General features: G+C 51.0%; 1 long non-coding RNA gene across 1 annotated transcript; it reads right to left on the bottom strand.

Annotated features, from left to right (window-relative positions):
• Nucleotides 1-150: 150 nt before the first annotated feature.
• On the bottom strand, nt 151-14434 carry Gm13807 (predicted gene 13807). The gene is made up of 6 exons (NR_040529.1): nt 14313-14434; nt 13924-14110; nt 7957-8016; nt 1502-2161; nt 387-536; nt 151-266 (listed from the first exon to the last, which is right to left on the bottom strand). It is a non-coding gene; the product is annotated as a predicted gene 13807 (long non-coding RNA).
• Nucleotides 14435-15127: the final 693 nt, after the last annotated feature.

Below are 15127 nucleotides of genomic sequence, written 5' to 3'. Positions count from 1 at the left end.
AGCCAGGCAGCATGAGGCCCTGTCGGAGACCTGAAGTGAGCACTTGCCCTGTTCCAGGGCTGGTGTCTCGAAGTAATACTGGCCCAGCTTTTTTCGCTGATAACCTTGGCTGCCCTAGAAAGTGTCATATTAAAATATAAAGTTGGACATAGTGGCACACCTTTAATTCCAGCACTCTAGAGGCAGAGGCAAGAGAATCTCTGAGCTTGAAAACAGACTGGTCTACGTAGCAAGTTCCAAGACAGCTAGGGCTACATAGTAGGACCCTGTATCAAAAACAAAACAAACAGAAACCATAAAAGAAAAATGAATCTTTGAGGAAGTGTGCACTGGAGTGAAATAAACAGCCTAAGTGGCTCATCAGGTAGCAAATGCATACAGCATACCTAGACCACTCTACACAGCTTCGTCCTCAGCAGACATCACCAATCAATCACCAATCGCATTTTCTTGGCCTAGCTGCTCTCTGGATAGACTTAATGGTCTTCATTACTCATTGTGACCTTAGATTTCTCAACTCAGCACTCTGAATCAATCTGTTGGAACTCAGTGAAAACAGTCGGCATCTTTTAAGCTCTCAGGGTTGTGACAAACCATGAAGCTCTACCTCTGTGCTTCTCGGTGGAAAGCTAAAGGGGAGGCTTTGTCAGTTTCAGGGATAACCCTTCTTGACTCTGTCCTTGGTGATAGGAAAGGTGACTTCCTGGACTCCAGAACTTAAGGCTACTCCCTGCTAATCCCCAACCGGGGACAACTTTTCTGTTACCGGGCCAAAAAAAGCAAAAAAGGAGCCTGTGCGCACCCTACTAACAGCAGGCACAAGAGCGTTGCTCTTTGCCAAGGATGAAAGGATACAAGGAAGGCCAGTGGCTGATGCAATGGGGCCCCAGTTTTACTCAGCAGTTAGTATTGAAATAGCACGAGCCTGGAGCCCTGCTTCAAAGATACTGGGGAGCTTGAGGCGAGTAGCTCAGCTTCCTGCCTGAGCTGGGGCACGGAGCAGGAGCTTTTGATGGCATTGCTGAATGGTGAAGTTATGCCAAGAACACCTAGCCATGTCCCTTGTAAGCGGTGAGAGAAGGCTAATCAGGAAGTGACTGGGGCCTGACTCCTGCCCACTGACCATTCTGTAAGGGAGCATGCAGGGCATGATGGGAGTTCCAGCTACACACGGTTAGTCCTGTGTGTTAGCTGCATGCATCAGGGACCCGCATCACATGTGCAGAACTGAGTGTTAAGCTGATCTCAGGTCTGTGTGGGGCCTGGAAAGGGTCTGATCCACTTAGAGGTCTCTGGGAGGCTGGAGGTAGCCCATCCCCACTCGGAGAAAGAGCCACTGCTAACGTGACAAATGGCTGACTGAACTCAGGGGAGGCTACAGGACCCTGGCACGGTTCTTGGGGGTTTCCTCCTTTTCCCCCTGAAGCTTTGGATTTAGCAGGGTGGTGTAAGGCCCTCAGTGGGGTGCTTGTCACTTGGCAACCCCAGTCAGAGGATGTACCCATTTCTCTTGGCTCCACCCTTCCACTGAACAGACAGCCTGTGGGAGGTAGGATGCAGCAGTTGCTGGGGTCTGTGGGGTTGACTAGAATGTGGCTTCCAGGTAGGCAGAGTTTCCACTCAGTGCCTGTGGGAAGGAAGGAGTTCCATGTCAGGGTCTTTGCCAGGGCTCCCTTGGTCCCCTGAGGTTAGAGTCAGTATACTGGGTGGGTCTCTTGCTCCCTGCTGCAATTTCTTCTTAGCCCGAGTGTAGAGAAAGTATAGGTATGGGACTAGGGAGCCAAGACAACCCCACACCCATACCTACTCACGCAAGCCTACACAGGAGTGGCCACTGTCAGCTAGCAGGGAACTGAGAGCCACTGTAGATTATGGTGGACTACACACTGAAAAACACTAAAGAATATGCTAAGGTCACAGGATAGGGGTTCACTCCAGGCTGGTAGCTCTTACCTGCCTCCTTTACCTAAAGCCTGACTAGAGGACACCAGAGCAAGGGCTGAAGCCCATACTTCCGGCTTCAAAGGCTACTTGGGCCTCTGCCCCTGTCAGGGAAGGAGGTGACAGTCCAAGAGATGACCTGGTTGGTAGTTGGAGACCCAGGGCCATATGTTTTCTGTACACTTTGCTGTACTCTGGGGCAATGACTCCATAGAGGACCCTGGAAATAGGAAAGTGGGTATCAGTGGCTTGAGCAGGCTCCAGACAGATACAGGCTCTCTTTCCATCCACCTAAGCCCCACAGCTCTGCCTCCCAGGAGGAAATCTTGGGTTCTTCTGAGCCTGGAAAACCCTCTAGACTATAGACTATGTCATGCTGTCGAGCTATATGAGCCTCTCGGGTGTGAGGGGGACACAGTGAACTCCCTTTCCTGCCCCACCTTCTTCCCTTCCTTCCAGGTCTGTGAAAATCTGTCAGGAAGGACCTGGCCTTGGACCCCTAAATCCTGAGTTGCCCCTTCCTAGGGCACTGGGCTGCACCTGTGGGGTCTTCAGTGGGCACCAGCGCCACCTACTGGCTGCTGTCCCTCCCGCCATGGTGCAGGCTAGGAACATGTTGGGCAGAAGATTCTCACATGGGCTGAAGGAAGAAGGGTGTCCTTGGTAGTGCCCAGTAGTGTCTGGGCCAGGCAGGATTGTGCCTTTCAGCCCCTGGGGAAGCCAGTGACAGTGCAGGAAGACGATGATAGGCATAGATGATGACCAATGGGAAGGGAAGGCTTAAGCTAGGATTGGGTCTTGTATATAACCCTTATACAGGGAGGGAGATGCAGGGGCTGAGAGAGGGTGTTGAGGGATTTCAGTGGCCAGTGTAGTGTTATTTCAGTTTGACTAACTGCTGTGGTCAGTGGGGAAGAGTTGTTTTAAATAACAGGCCCGGGTATGTGCGTGCACACACACCACACTTGTATGCCAGACCCTTAGATTCCCCCAAGAGCTCAGTTTTTTTTCTCGGCTAGGTGAAGTCACAGCCGCCATCCTTGCAGGCTGTGAACTGTGGCGGGAGGGCCCCATCAAAGAGGAGTACTCCAGATACTGGGTCTGTTCCCAGACTCTTCTAGATTGGGGATCTTTCAGGCAGGCAGTCACTTCCACAGAGAAATGACAGGGTGTGTGTGGGACATAGGTCCTAGGTCGTCATCTGGCTAAAGCTGGCACCTCTTCCTGCCTCAAGAGTGTCTGGCTGTTCTTTGGAGGTTTTCCAAACCCACCAACTAAGGTGAATCCATTCATCCCATGAGTGCTTTCTGGAAACTAATAGAATTTCGAGTCTCTTAAGAATACAGCCATGGGAATAGCAAGATGTCTTAGCACATAAATGCTGTTGCCGAACAAATATGCTGTCCTGTGTTTGATCCCTGGGAACTCGCACAAAAGTAGAAAGCATAAACTCCCTCCATAAAGGTGAACTCTGGCCTCATGTACGCTACCTTGTGTGCATGCCCACACACACTGATAATACATTTTACATTAAAAAAAAAAAAAGCACGACAAGAATTGGAGAGATGGCTCAGTGGTTAAGAGAACTGGCTGTTCATGTATGTGTCTATAGTCGTGCTGCTGCTGGAAGCCATATTGATGTCGTGGCCTATGATGTCACGGGGGACCTGTGCCTGTGCTCCGTGCAGCCGTCGGTCATGTTGATGGCCATGGGCCGAGCTGCCACCTGGAACCATGATCCCTGCTCCTGCTGACTATAAAAGGCAATGAAGCTACTTTTGCAGTGGTATTGGTCACTGCAGACTCAGAGTTGAGAAAGGGACATTGAAGATTTCTGTGACAACCCCTCCCTCCCTCCCCCACCAAAGAAACAGCCTAGACAGGAAGCCATTGAAGAGGTCTCTTAAAACTTGTGATAAGGATGCTGGAGTATAACTCTCCGTAACTTACGGCTTCTGGGGCGGGTGCAGACGGGGAAGGGCTCAGTTGTCTTTTAAGTGGCTGGCCACTGGGAATTTGATCACATGAGTGTGTGGGCAACATAAATTAGACTTGTTTTTTCTTCTTTTGGGGGGAAGGTCATAAGGTTGGGGAGCAGACCTGGGAGCACTGGGAAGTGAGTGTGATCTGGGTGCATGATGTAAGATTCTCAAATAATCAATAAAAATGTGTTGGGGGATGGGGGAAGCACTGGCTGCTTGTCTAGATCATACTGTCCGCAGTTCTAGTATCAAAGGGATCCAGTGCCACCTTCTGGCCTCTGAGGGCACTGCACGTATAAGATGCAGAGACATACGTGCAGGCAAGACACATGAAAAACTAATAAAATAATTTTAAAACTGCTATGAGATGAGCCAGGGGCTGTAGAGTGATAGCACTTGCCTTGCAGGAGGCTCTGGGCTCCACTCCCAGCACTCCACAAAATAACAAACCACAGAAGCAAAAAGTCCTACCCCAGCCCACACGGCCTTTCCGACCACAGGAGCGTGACATGCACACCTAGGCAAGCACATGCACACATGTCACAAGCCTGTGACAGGCACAGCCACCCACATGAATAAAGACACACCTCAGCATGCAACGACCAACTGCTGTGAGCACAAGCTAAGCCAAGTGCACAGTGGGACACCCCAGGCCATCCTGGGGAAGGAAATAGAAGAATGGGGAATAGCTGCAAGCAGGAAGCAGGAGTTCTGCTGTCCCTGCACTGAAATCAAGTCGGTTAGGTCCAAAGAGCCCCTGTTCCCAGAGCTGTCAGGATAAACATTCATTTTGCTTAGGTCTTGTAAGGAAAGCAGCTGTAACCCATTGTGACTGGGGGAGCACATGAGGTCCCATGCATGCTTCCTAAGAGCCCCACGGTGACCTCAGCACCAGTGGCTCATTGTCTGCAAGTGGCCCTCCCTTGACTGAACAAGGTCTACAGGGAGAAGATGGAGCTGTGGACCTTCAGGAGACGAAGCTCTGGTCCCAGAGACAAAGGATTCTGATGGAACAGAGCCCTCCTTCCATGTCACCTCAAATGCCTCGGGCAACAGCCTATGTCTGGAGCAGGATAGACCTTTCTGCAAGAACAGCTAAAGACTGAAGCCCAGGAGCAGGGTGGGTGGAAGATAGGGACCGGAGGAGCCATAATTCGGTATGTGATAGCACCATGCCCACCATCAAAGCTAGACTGACTCCGGGGGACTGACTCAGGGTCAGTGCCCCTTCCATGAGTCCTCAAGTCCAGCAAGAATTAAAAACCTCATTCAGAAAAAGGATGGAGAAGCTAGGCCCTTTCTGAGGCAGCACACCCAGTAAGGTCCAGCTCTCCTTCCATGGACTCCTGCAGTAACTATTGCCAAGTGCCTACTTATATCCAGCCTGGAGGGAGCCCTGGCCCATCCAGAAGAGCAGGGCCCATGACAGTCTGTGGGGCCAGGGATAGGAGGAGGAGTGCAAACACAAACTGGGAAATGCCTTTGTGTCGGGGACACATAAGGCAGCATTGGGAATTAGAACTCCCATCTTTCCCTGACTGTAAGTGCACATGATAAATGGAAGAAGCCAGTCCCTGGACTGGCTGCTCTCACCTGACTGCCCCATGGCCTAGGACATTACAGGCTACTTTATCAAGATGGGGAGAGGGGGAGTGTGCACCAGTCAGAACGTGAATGCAAATGAGACACTTCCTACTGCTTCCCCCAGCTCCCTGCTCCCATGCCCCAGCTGGGTCCCAATTCGGGCCTCCCCTCTGTGCACCTGGCAGGAAGACCTTCCTCAAGAGGCCAGGGGAACTGTCTGCAGCTTAGATGGGCGGAACTGCTTAGTTCAGGATGGGTTAATGGTTTACTTATCCAGCACCTAGGGACAAGGGTCATCCAGGTGTGCTGTGAGGACATCCTGCTCCTGAGGATTTGAGCTTGGGTTGACTGATGAGGGATGGGGTCACCCGGTCCCCACGACTGCACTGGGGATGTTTGTGCCTGCCCTGTGACATTATCTGTTTTCCATCTCCTATGGAGGAAGGCACTAGAAGGGCTCTACTGGAGGTGGAGAGGAGGGGCAGAGAGGGTAGTCTCAGGGTAGACTGCAGGTTTTTACCCTGTGTCTGGGTACTGTGTTCAGCTGTTGGGAAAAATTACACTGTTCTGCATTTCCGATCAACATGATGACTCTGGCCAGCTCCTCAGGGACTTCGCTGGGCCTGTTACTTGATTTGGCTAGCAGGATATGGGGAAGAGACAGTATGCCAACCCTAAGCCAGAGTTGCGAGTGGTTGTGAACACATGCACTCACGTACACACATGTACACACACATACAGAGACAGAGTCAGAGACACAGTGACAGAAAGACATTACACACACACACACATACACACATACACACACACACACACACACACACACACACACACACACACACACACACCAGGCACTTTAATATGAAGCCCAGGTCATCATAATGGAATATTGGAGGTAGGGTACCCATCACCTGGTCCAGGCAGCAACATCCCACCCCTAGCAGAGCTACCCACTCATGCTCTCTCACAGCCGCTTGTGCCAGCCACAGGAGCAAGTGAAAGCCAGAAAAGCCTGTAGCTGATTTGCATAAACCGCAGTTCTTTTGTGCCTAGAACCTGAACGTCAATTACTCCACCTTGGTCACTAGCCAATCTGACGGTGACCTCATACAACATATAACAGTACTGACAGTTGCTTTTGAGCCCTTGACAGATGGGACCTCATCTCAGCTTTGCAGGCACATCCTCTCAGTTAATCATCAGAAAGGCAGGACTGAGGCAGCGGACAGTGGTCCAGTGCAAGACTGACGGACAGCTGGAGGCAGCGTGGAGCTGAGACACCCATCCATACAGACTCACTGTCTGTCTCCTGCCTGACAAGCCTTAATGTCAGCGCTGTGGGAGTGGATGCATTCTGGACACGGGAGCTGACGTCATTTGGAATGTTCTCAGTCTCCCCCTCCCCAGCCACTCCGAGTCTCTCTCAGCACTCCAGTGGCCAGCCTGGGCCTCTAATGTCGTGGGGAAGCTTGGCTGACATAGGGCATTTGCTTCCTTCCTATTTGATCAGCAGATATTTATCCATGGGCTCCTAAAGGCTCATTGCTAGAATGGCCTTTATTTTATCTTTTAATTTTTCTAGGGGAGGGGGAAGGTGGGGGAGGAGAGTTGAGACAAGATCTTAACTATGTAGCCCTGGCTGGCCTGAAACTTTCCGTGTAATCCAGGCTGACCTCACACTGGTGGTGATTATCCTGCCTCCACCTCCACCAGCTACAGAATTGTAGGATGGAGCAACAGACCCAGTCTCAACTCCTTCTTTAGTGATGGGTTTTATGTGTTCCTATTATGTGCCAAGCCCTCTCTCATCTCTGAAGTCCTCCCAGCCAGGCTGGGTGGGCTAGGATCACTCTACATGTAAGAAAAGGGATGCTCCAGAGAGGTACAGAACGCTCATGATGCAGATGCTCACAGCCAACCATTGAACTTAGCACGGGGTCCCCAGTGGAGGAGTTAGAGAAAGGATTAAAGGAGCTGAAGGGGATTGCAACCCCATAGGAAGAAAACAATATCAACCAACCAGATCCCCGAGAGTTCCCGGGGACTAAACCACCAACCAAGGAGTACACATGGAGGGATCCATGGCTCCAGATACATATGTAGCAGAGAATGGCATTGTCAATAGGAGGGGAGATTCTTGGTCCTATGAAGGCTCAATTCCCCAGTATAGGGGAATGCCAGGGCAGTGAGGTGGGAGTGGGTGGGTTGGAGAGGGAGCATCCTCATAGAAGCAGGGAGATGGGGATGGGAGAGGGGTTTCCGGAGGGGAAACCAGGAAAGGGAATAACATTTGAAATGTAAATACATAAAATATCCAATAAAAAAGAGTGGCTATCCCAGGCTCTAACTTCAGCTTGGTTGAGTTCAGGCAGGTATCTTTCCCCCTGGCCATCATAGTTGTGGCTTTTGAATTGTACCTCAGATGTAGCTCATATGGTAAATGGCTTACCTAGCCCCAGGTGTGATCCCCAGAACTGTATAAGCTGGGCATGATGGCATGATAGCATACCTGTGGGAAATAGAGGCAGAAAGATCAGATAGTTAAAGTTAAGTTTGCCTACAATAGCATATTCAAGGCTAGCCTGGGCTACATGAAACCCTGTGTCAGAGAGAGAGAGAGAGAAAGATTTTGAGAGAGAGAGAGAGAGAGAGAGAGAGAGAGAGAGAGAGAGAGAGAGAAGAGAGAGAGAGAAACTTCCCCAGCTTCTGTGTGTGTTGCAGAAAGGGGGCTGGAAGGCTGAGAGAAGACATTCTTGGACAGGGTCTCCTGACCTCAGGCGCCAGTTGCGGATCTATCAAACTGCAGGGTGCTGCAGAGAGTTCCATGGCTGAGAAAGAGTAAGAAATAGCTCCACCACCAGGCTCTTACTATGTAGCCCAGGCTGGCTTAGTACTTTGTTATACATCTAGGCTGCCCTCAAATCCTCCATACCAGTCTTCCTCCTTCTGCCTTTGAATGCTGGCATTAGCAATGTTTGCCACCCCACCCAGCTAGCTTATCTTTAAACTCCCACTCCTGGTACACAGCAGGCACTACCAGTGTGCACTGTGCACACTACCATAGCTACTCCCCCATGACAGCTTCATCTACTCCTGCATGGTTCTGGACAACCTTCACTTCTTCTGGATGAGAGAGCAAGGTTTCACAGCTCAGTACATACTCTCAGACTCTGGACTCCTCCATGCTGACCCCCTTTCAGCGTCTAAACCCTGTACCTGCCAGCCTCCCGTCCCCAATGGGCCACATTTGTAAATGGGCAGCCAGTGCTCAAGTCTGCCTTGCTTCCTGCTGTCCTGGGCCACATGTCAAGCACTGGCTCCATAGAAATCTTCCTCAGTTTCCTTCTTACAGGTTAGCCTTGAGGAACTCCTGTCTACCCCTGATTATGCAAGCAGCCTGGCCTGGCCTCCCTATGGTGAGTGCCTTCAGTCTGTCTGCCCAGTGGGCCATGGGTTCAAATACAAGCTCTGCTCTGCTTGTTGGTTTCTCCTTTCAAAACTGGGCCTAGTGCTGGTCCTGTTCTTCGGAGCTACCACAGGACACTGAGTTCCTGAGCTTCCTGGCCATGAGAGGTCCAGAAGAGCCGCTCAGGGCAGAGCCAGCCAATCATGCTCACCTCCTGCCTTGCCCTGGAGATTGTACCCTCTGCTGGAATCTAGATTCCCTGGAGGCTAAAAGGGCTTGTGCTTTGCATTATGCCCTGCCCGAGCTTGTAGCACAGGGACTGACATGTAGTGACCATTTAATACACATTGTAGAGTTAAGGGACGGAGGGAGGGAGGGTGGAAGGGAGGGAGGGAGGGAGGTAGGGAAGAACTGTGTCTCAGAGGGAAAGAAGGTGCTTCAGAAAGAGCAAAGGCACAGGGAATTCTTGTGGACAGTCCTGTACTTAGCCTAGTCACCCTTCAGCCTCTTCTTAGAGACCTGGGTCCTTGACTGAAGGGTTCAGAGAATCTAGCCTTTAATAAGCATCTGTCAGTATAGGCACACAGGTAACTTAAGACATGCCACCATATAGATCTGGTGGCTTAAGCCTGTAAACTCAGCTAGTCTACTTAGAGGCTAAGGCAGGGGGTTATAGGTTCAAGGTCAGCCTAGAAAACTTGGTCATCAGAGTATCTCAAAATAATATATATATATATATATATATATATGTATATATATATATATATATATATATATATATATATATATATATAATGTTTAAATGGCCAAGGGTGTAGGTAGCTCAGTCGTAGAACAGTTGCCTGACATGTGAGAGGCCCTGGGCTCTGTCCGCTGTCTAGGCTTGGTGCCCACACGCCCTCCTGCCTGAGTGGGAGGCCAGGAGAGAGACCTGGAGATTTTTTCAAGGATTGTCTTGGGGTCAGCCTTGAGGAGAGGTGTCAGTCTGCTAGGAGTAAAGAGATGGAGGAGAGGGAGGTTTAGGGTCTTGTGTATTGGGGTGGCCCAAGGGGAACCCTAAACCAGACCCTAGGTCTGCCTTGCTCTTGGACAGCAGAGGGCAACTCTTTCCAAAATAATGCAGCTTAGAGCAGAGTCATGGCCTGTGAGCAGCCCGGGTCTGCCATGTAGGAGGCCTCTGAGGTCTAGTGAGACAGCTGTTCGGCTAAGCCACAGATGGGGTTATAGGCCAGGCTTAGAGCTATAATTCAGTGAAGGTCCCTTGAGACCCCAGAAAGGAAAGAGGCTGCCTCTGTGGAAGTGGGGGCAAGTGTTGGAGAGTTAGATATCCCTTGTAAACCTGGGTGTCACAAAGCAGAGCGTCTAGGAAAACATCTCCAAAGTAGAGTCTTTCTTAGCACCCGAGTCTCGTGTGTGTGTGTGTGTGTGTGTGTGTGTGTGTGTGTGTGTTGTACTCACGAGCCTGAGACTAATGTGTGTTACAGGACTCTTGAATCTGTGTAGAAAGTTGATACTTCTGTGTGATGAGTGCCTGTCAGAGCCCCAACTTAAAGTAGATGCTCAGCGAATTCCAGTGCATTGCACAGAACCATCCGACTCTTGGGTCTGGAGGATTCACCGAGAGCCTCAGGGCTCTGCACTGGACCACTCTTACCCCTAGCTCATGATCAGAGAGGAAGGTGACCACAGCTGCTCTGCACTGACCAGGGTTCCCAAGGGTAAGGAGCAATATCAGGAGACCCTGGAGGTAAAGAGAATTCTGGGGCCCATTCCTGCAAGTGAGCCCAAAGCAGGAGGAATAGAAAGAAGCTAGTTGCAGAGGGAGAGAGCTCAGAGGTGTGGGCTCAGAGATGTGGATGGGTGTGGGCAGGCATGGGCGAGGGGGACAATTAGCATCTTTTTGTCGTGATTGCTGGAGGGGCTTGAGTCAGGGCTGGGAGTTTAGTTCCAAGGCCAGCACACATGGCACAGTTTCTGCTAAGGAGACAGAGTAGAACAGCAAGCTATGCCTCTGCTGGGAACAGGGATTTCTCACCAGGTGTCACCACTAAAACCTGATCCGTGCGATGGGATGGTGATCCTAACTAAATGAATCTATCAAGGAAGGAGGGTCATAGGTGAGAGAGCAGGGGTCTGAGGACGCTTCCAGGTTCCAGTTGGAGCAGTGTATGGACTCCTTTAGGGCTTGGCCGACCCTTAAGGAAGAGCACAGCTGCTGGCAGATAGGAGGCCATGTGATACAGGAGCCCAGAGAAGCTGGGTTGAGAGGCTGTGTACTGAGCTCTGGGGGCACGTGTATGGGGCCAGTGGCTTGTGAAGAGGAAAGGAAGGTTGGTCAGAGGATATCTATGAGGGGGGAACTGGGGTACCCCAGGAAGTGAGTAGTGTCCAGCTCCATTAAGAGGGAGTCACATGAGTGCCTGTCCTGCTGTTGGATTTGGTCAAGTTTTCCCATGAACCATAGGAGATGACAGCATGTGGTGTCAGCAGGTTGAGGACATGGTGGAATGGACAGATCTGGTACCTATTTGCAACATCAGACCCATAACAGACACAGAACCAGAAAGTGGCTCCAAAGGGAGGGTGGACTAGGACCCCAGGGGCTCATTAGAGTACAAGACATGGATGGTTTTCTGTGGCTCAAAGATGAGCCTGGTCGTCTACCAAGTTGTTTCCCCAAATACAGCCCCTCCTTCTCATCTTCCTCCTCCTCTTCATCCTTTTCCTTTTCCTCTCCCTTTTCCTTTCTCTCTACTTCCCCCATACCCCTAGGGTTCCATCATGAAGTATACATGAGGGCACCATGACAGCATATTTGCAGGGTGGCTGTGGGAAGCCCAGGGGTGGGGGAGCAGCTCCTGGGGGAGTCACACATGGTCCTCAAAGGGACGAATATAGCCCAATATTTCTAGACCCAGAAGAACTGAGGCAGCCTTCCCCCTGAAACTAGTGACCTCAGGAAGAGGAGCAAAGACCACCCATCACTACCAGGGCCATCACTTCCAGATGGGTGCCTAAAGAGGACAGCAGAGGAAGCAAGTGCTGGTGCTGTACCCATCCCCTGGAACCAGTCAGACCCTTTTCATTGTCAGCCAGAGTTTGCAACTGAGAGCCACCTAAGATGTTTGGTCATCTCACAGTGATGGGTCAGAAACGTCTTGGGACTGCTGACTTCCGACCTGAGCAAGGGTGAAAGCTTCCTGAGGTGGACTTGTAAAGTGACACTGGAAAGCAGTGACACTGGAAAGGAGCGTGACTTTCCCCAGCTGCTTGCACGTCCAGCTTACCCAACACAACCCAACTCAGTGATGGCATGTGAGTGTCTTAACAGCCAGAGTGTGCTTTCCTAGGGACCAGGGCCAGATACATGATCTTCCTGCCTGCCACTTGACCCTGGATTTTCTGAGGAGATAGCTTGAGGGTCAGGAGAAGCCCAAGATCTCAGACAGAACAAGCTTTCAGCTCATCCTTTCTGGCATCTCCATGTGTCAATCATGTAACTCAGTGAGACAGTGTTTGAGGCCATGAGGGAATGAACTAACAGACTGTCAGACAGTCAGACAGTCAGTCGGGCATCGATTAGGACATGGCTGGCCACTAGCCTTGCCAGTCAGGCAGTCAGACAGTCTGAGTGAGTATCACTCTCTACATTGTATGATCTTGTCACCTTTCTCCAAAGTCCCCTCCCAAGACACCAGGGGTACTGTCCTCTCTGGAGCACCGCTTCACTCCCTCACTCAGGACGTCCCTAGGGTCTGAGGTAGTCCTGGCTGGGTGCCCAGCCATGTCTGAGGACTCGGACTTGGCAGCCTCCCGGCTGAAGCTTACGAACTGTCCCTCCTCCTCCCTCCCCCTCCCAAGGTGGGATCCCAGGCTCTGCCAAAGAATTACTAAGCTGTGATGACGTCATCTTTCTCTCTTCCCACAGCCCTTATAGCTTACCCTTCACTCTTGGCTGACCCTATGCGGATGACACATCCCATGTGGGGGAGGGCCCATCTCTCCCCCTAGGACATTCACAGAAGGTCCCCTCTCTCAGCTCAGCACATGCAGACCAAAGGCTGCCTCCTTTCAGTGGAGGTGCTAGGCTCCAGCCATCATATCCAGTCCAAATGCAAAGTAGGATGCCTTCACTTACCAGCTGGGTGGCTGGGGTGGGTGACTTTACCTCCTGAGCTCATATAACAGGGAACAGTCATAGGTCATCCACTGGGTGGGTATCAGGCTGATAAGAGCGAGTGTAGCTTCTGCCCCTACTTGTACATGGACCCTCTGTTTACTTTGATTGCCTGTGAGATGCTCATTCCCGTCTTCTCACTGCTGTCGTGCTTGGTGGAGGGAAGGGACCATTCAGCAATGTGCTTACCATGCAAGGGCAGCACTGGCTTCCAGGGACCATCAAGGCCATCCCCTATTGTGGGGTACAGCTTGGAAGGGGGTCCCAGGATACCACATGAAAACTTGCAGCATCATCCCTGTGCTCTCAGTATGGTCAATAGCTCCCACCCCAACTCCCAACATGGGCTCTTCTTCCTTTCAGCCAAAAATTTTTCTGGGTCAAGGTTTATGGAGGATCAGCCCCAGAATTTAAGCAGGCTCTTCACCTCATCTCCTGCCACCTGGAGTCTGAGAGCACAGAGGGCTGGCCGGCTGCAGAAGTCAGCCTCCATTTGAGCAGGAGGCCAGAACAGCAGTGACCCCTGCTGGAGTACTCAGTCCACATCCCTATGGGATGATCACTGGGGCTGCCCTGCAGCTGCTGATTCTCTCAGGTGTCCCGGCCAAAATTCTTCTGCCGCAAGGCATGTCACAGTGCAAACACTATCCTCACGGGCAGTACCAAAAGTAGAATATGTGGGTACTCAAATCCCCAAGATGGGGGGGGGTCTGTTAGGGAACATACCCATGAAGCAGTCTGGCATGGGGGTGTCTTACAAGACTCTCCCCTTCGTGTAAGGGCAGTTGACAGACATCCCACCACACTAAGGGGAAACGAGGAGGTATGCTCACCTTAAGCACAGAATCATGGGAAGGGGAAGGGAGCATGTGGAAGCACATGCCAGCCTGAGGTGAGGATACTTTGCATGGATGCAGCCACTGGACCATGAGCTTTGGCAGAGATGCCAGGAGCATGTGATCCGTCACTGGTAATGCTCAAATGTGACTTCCTGGAAAACAAACAAACAAACAAACAAACCTAGGAAAACAAAACAAAGAGGGTTAGGGTTAAGCCTCAGGGGCGGAGTGCTTGCCTAGCATGCATGAGACCCTGAGTTCAATCCCCAGTACTGGAAAAACAAAACAAAACAAAACAAAACAAAACAAAACAAAACAAAACAAAACCAACAACGAAACCAGAAACAATTCCTCTAGAAGAATATAACATTAAAGATTCTCACAGAGAATGTGCCAAGAAATATGATATCCTGCTAAAAAACAAATCACAAACACACGGAGAAACTAGTCCAAACCAACCCAGAAGCAGCATGGTAGCGGAAGCTGACCAGGGCCGCGCAGCAGCACTGTGGTTAGATTCAAAGGCAGAACTGGCACACTTGTATTGTTTTGAGATACTGTCTCCCACAGCCCAGGCTGACCTTGAACTCTTGACCCTCCTGCTTCCACTCCCACTGTGCTGTGATTACAAGTGGGCACCCCTGGGCCCAGCTCAGGGTGTTCTTGAAAAAAAAAAATAAGCGAGACTTGGAAAATGAGCATGTCACAAGGCAATGAGAATGTAACAAAATGGCCTGGGAACCGGAGCTTCTGGGAATGAGATCTTTCCATTGTCAGGATTCAGAGTGTGGAACAAAGGATCAGGTAAAGCTGAAAGCAAAGCTGTCCTGACCATGGATCCAAGAGAAAGGAGGAGAGCAGTAAGGGACCCCGAGAAGACAGCAGGGAGGGCCCAGGGAGCAGGCGGTACCCAAAGAGATGACAACTGGAGAAAAGCATCAGACCTTAGACCCGGAACACCCAACGCTTCTTAGAACAGGTTACCCACCCAGCACTCAGGCAGAGGCAAGGGCATCCCTATGACCCCGAGGCCAGCCTGATCTTCATGGTAAATTCCAGACCAGCTAGGCCTGAGCAGTGAGGCCATCTCAAAACAGACAAAAGCCAACAAAACAACAAACAAAGAACACAAAACTGGGGCTGAGGAGAGGGAGCTCAGGAGTTAGAACACTAAATGTTGTTCCAAAGGACCCAGGTT

The sequence above is a fragment of the Mus musculus genome, chromosome 2 (genome assembly GCF_000001635.26).
Source record: "Mus musculus strain C57BL/6J chromosome 2, GRCm38.p6 C57BL/6J".
In the NCBI taxonomy this organism is placed as follows: Eukaryota; Metazoa; Chordata; class Mammalia; order Rodentia; family Muridae; genus Mus; species Mus musculus.
Note: the sequence above shows the minus strand (reverse complement) of the source record. Positions and strands in the feature narration are given on the sequence as shown.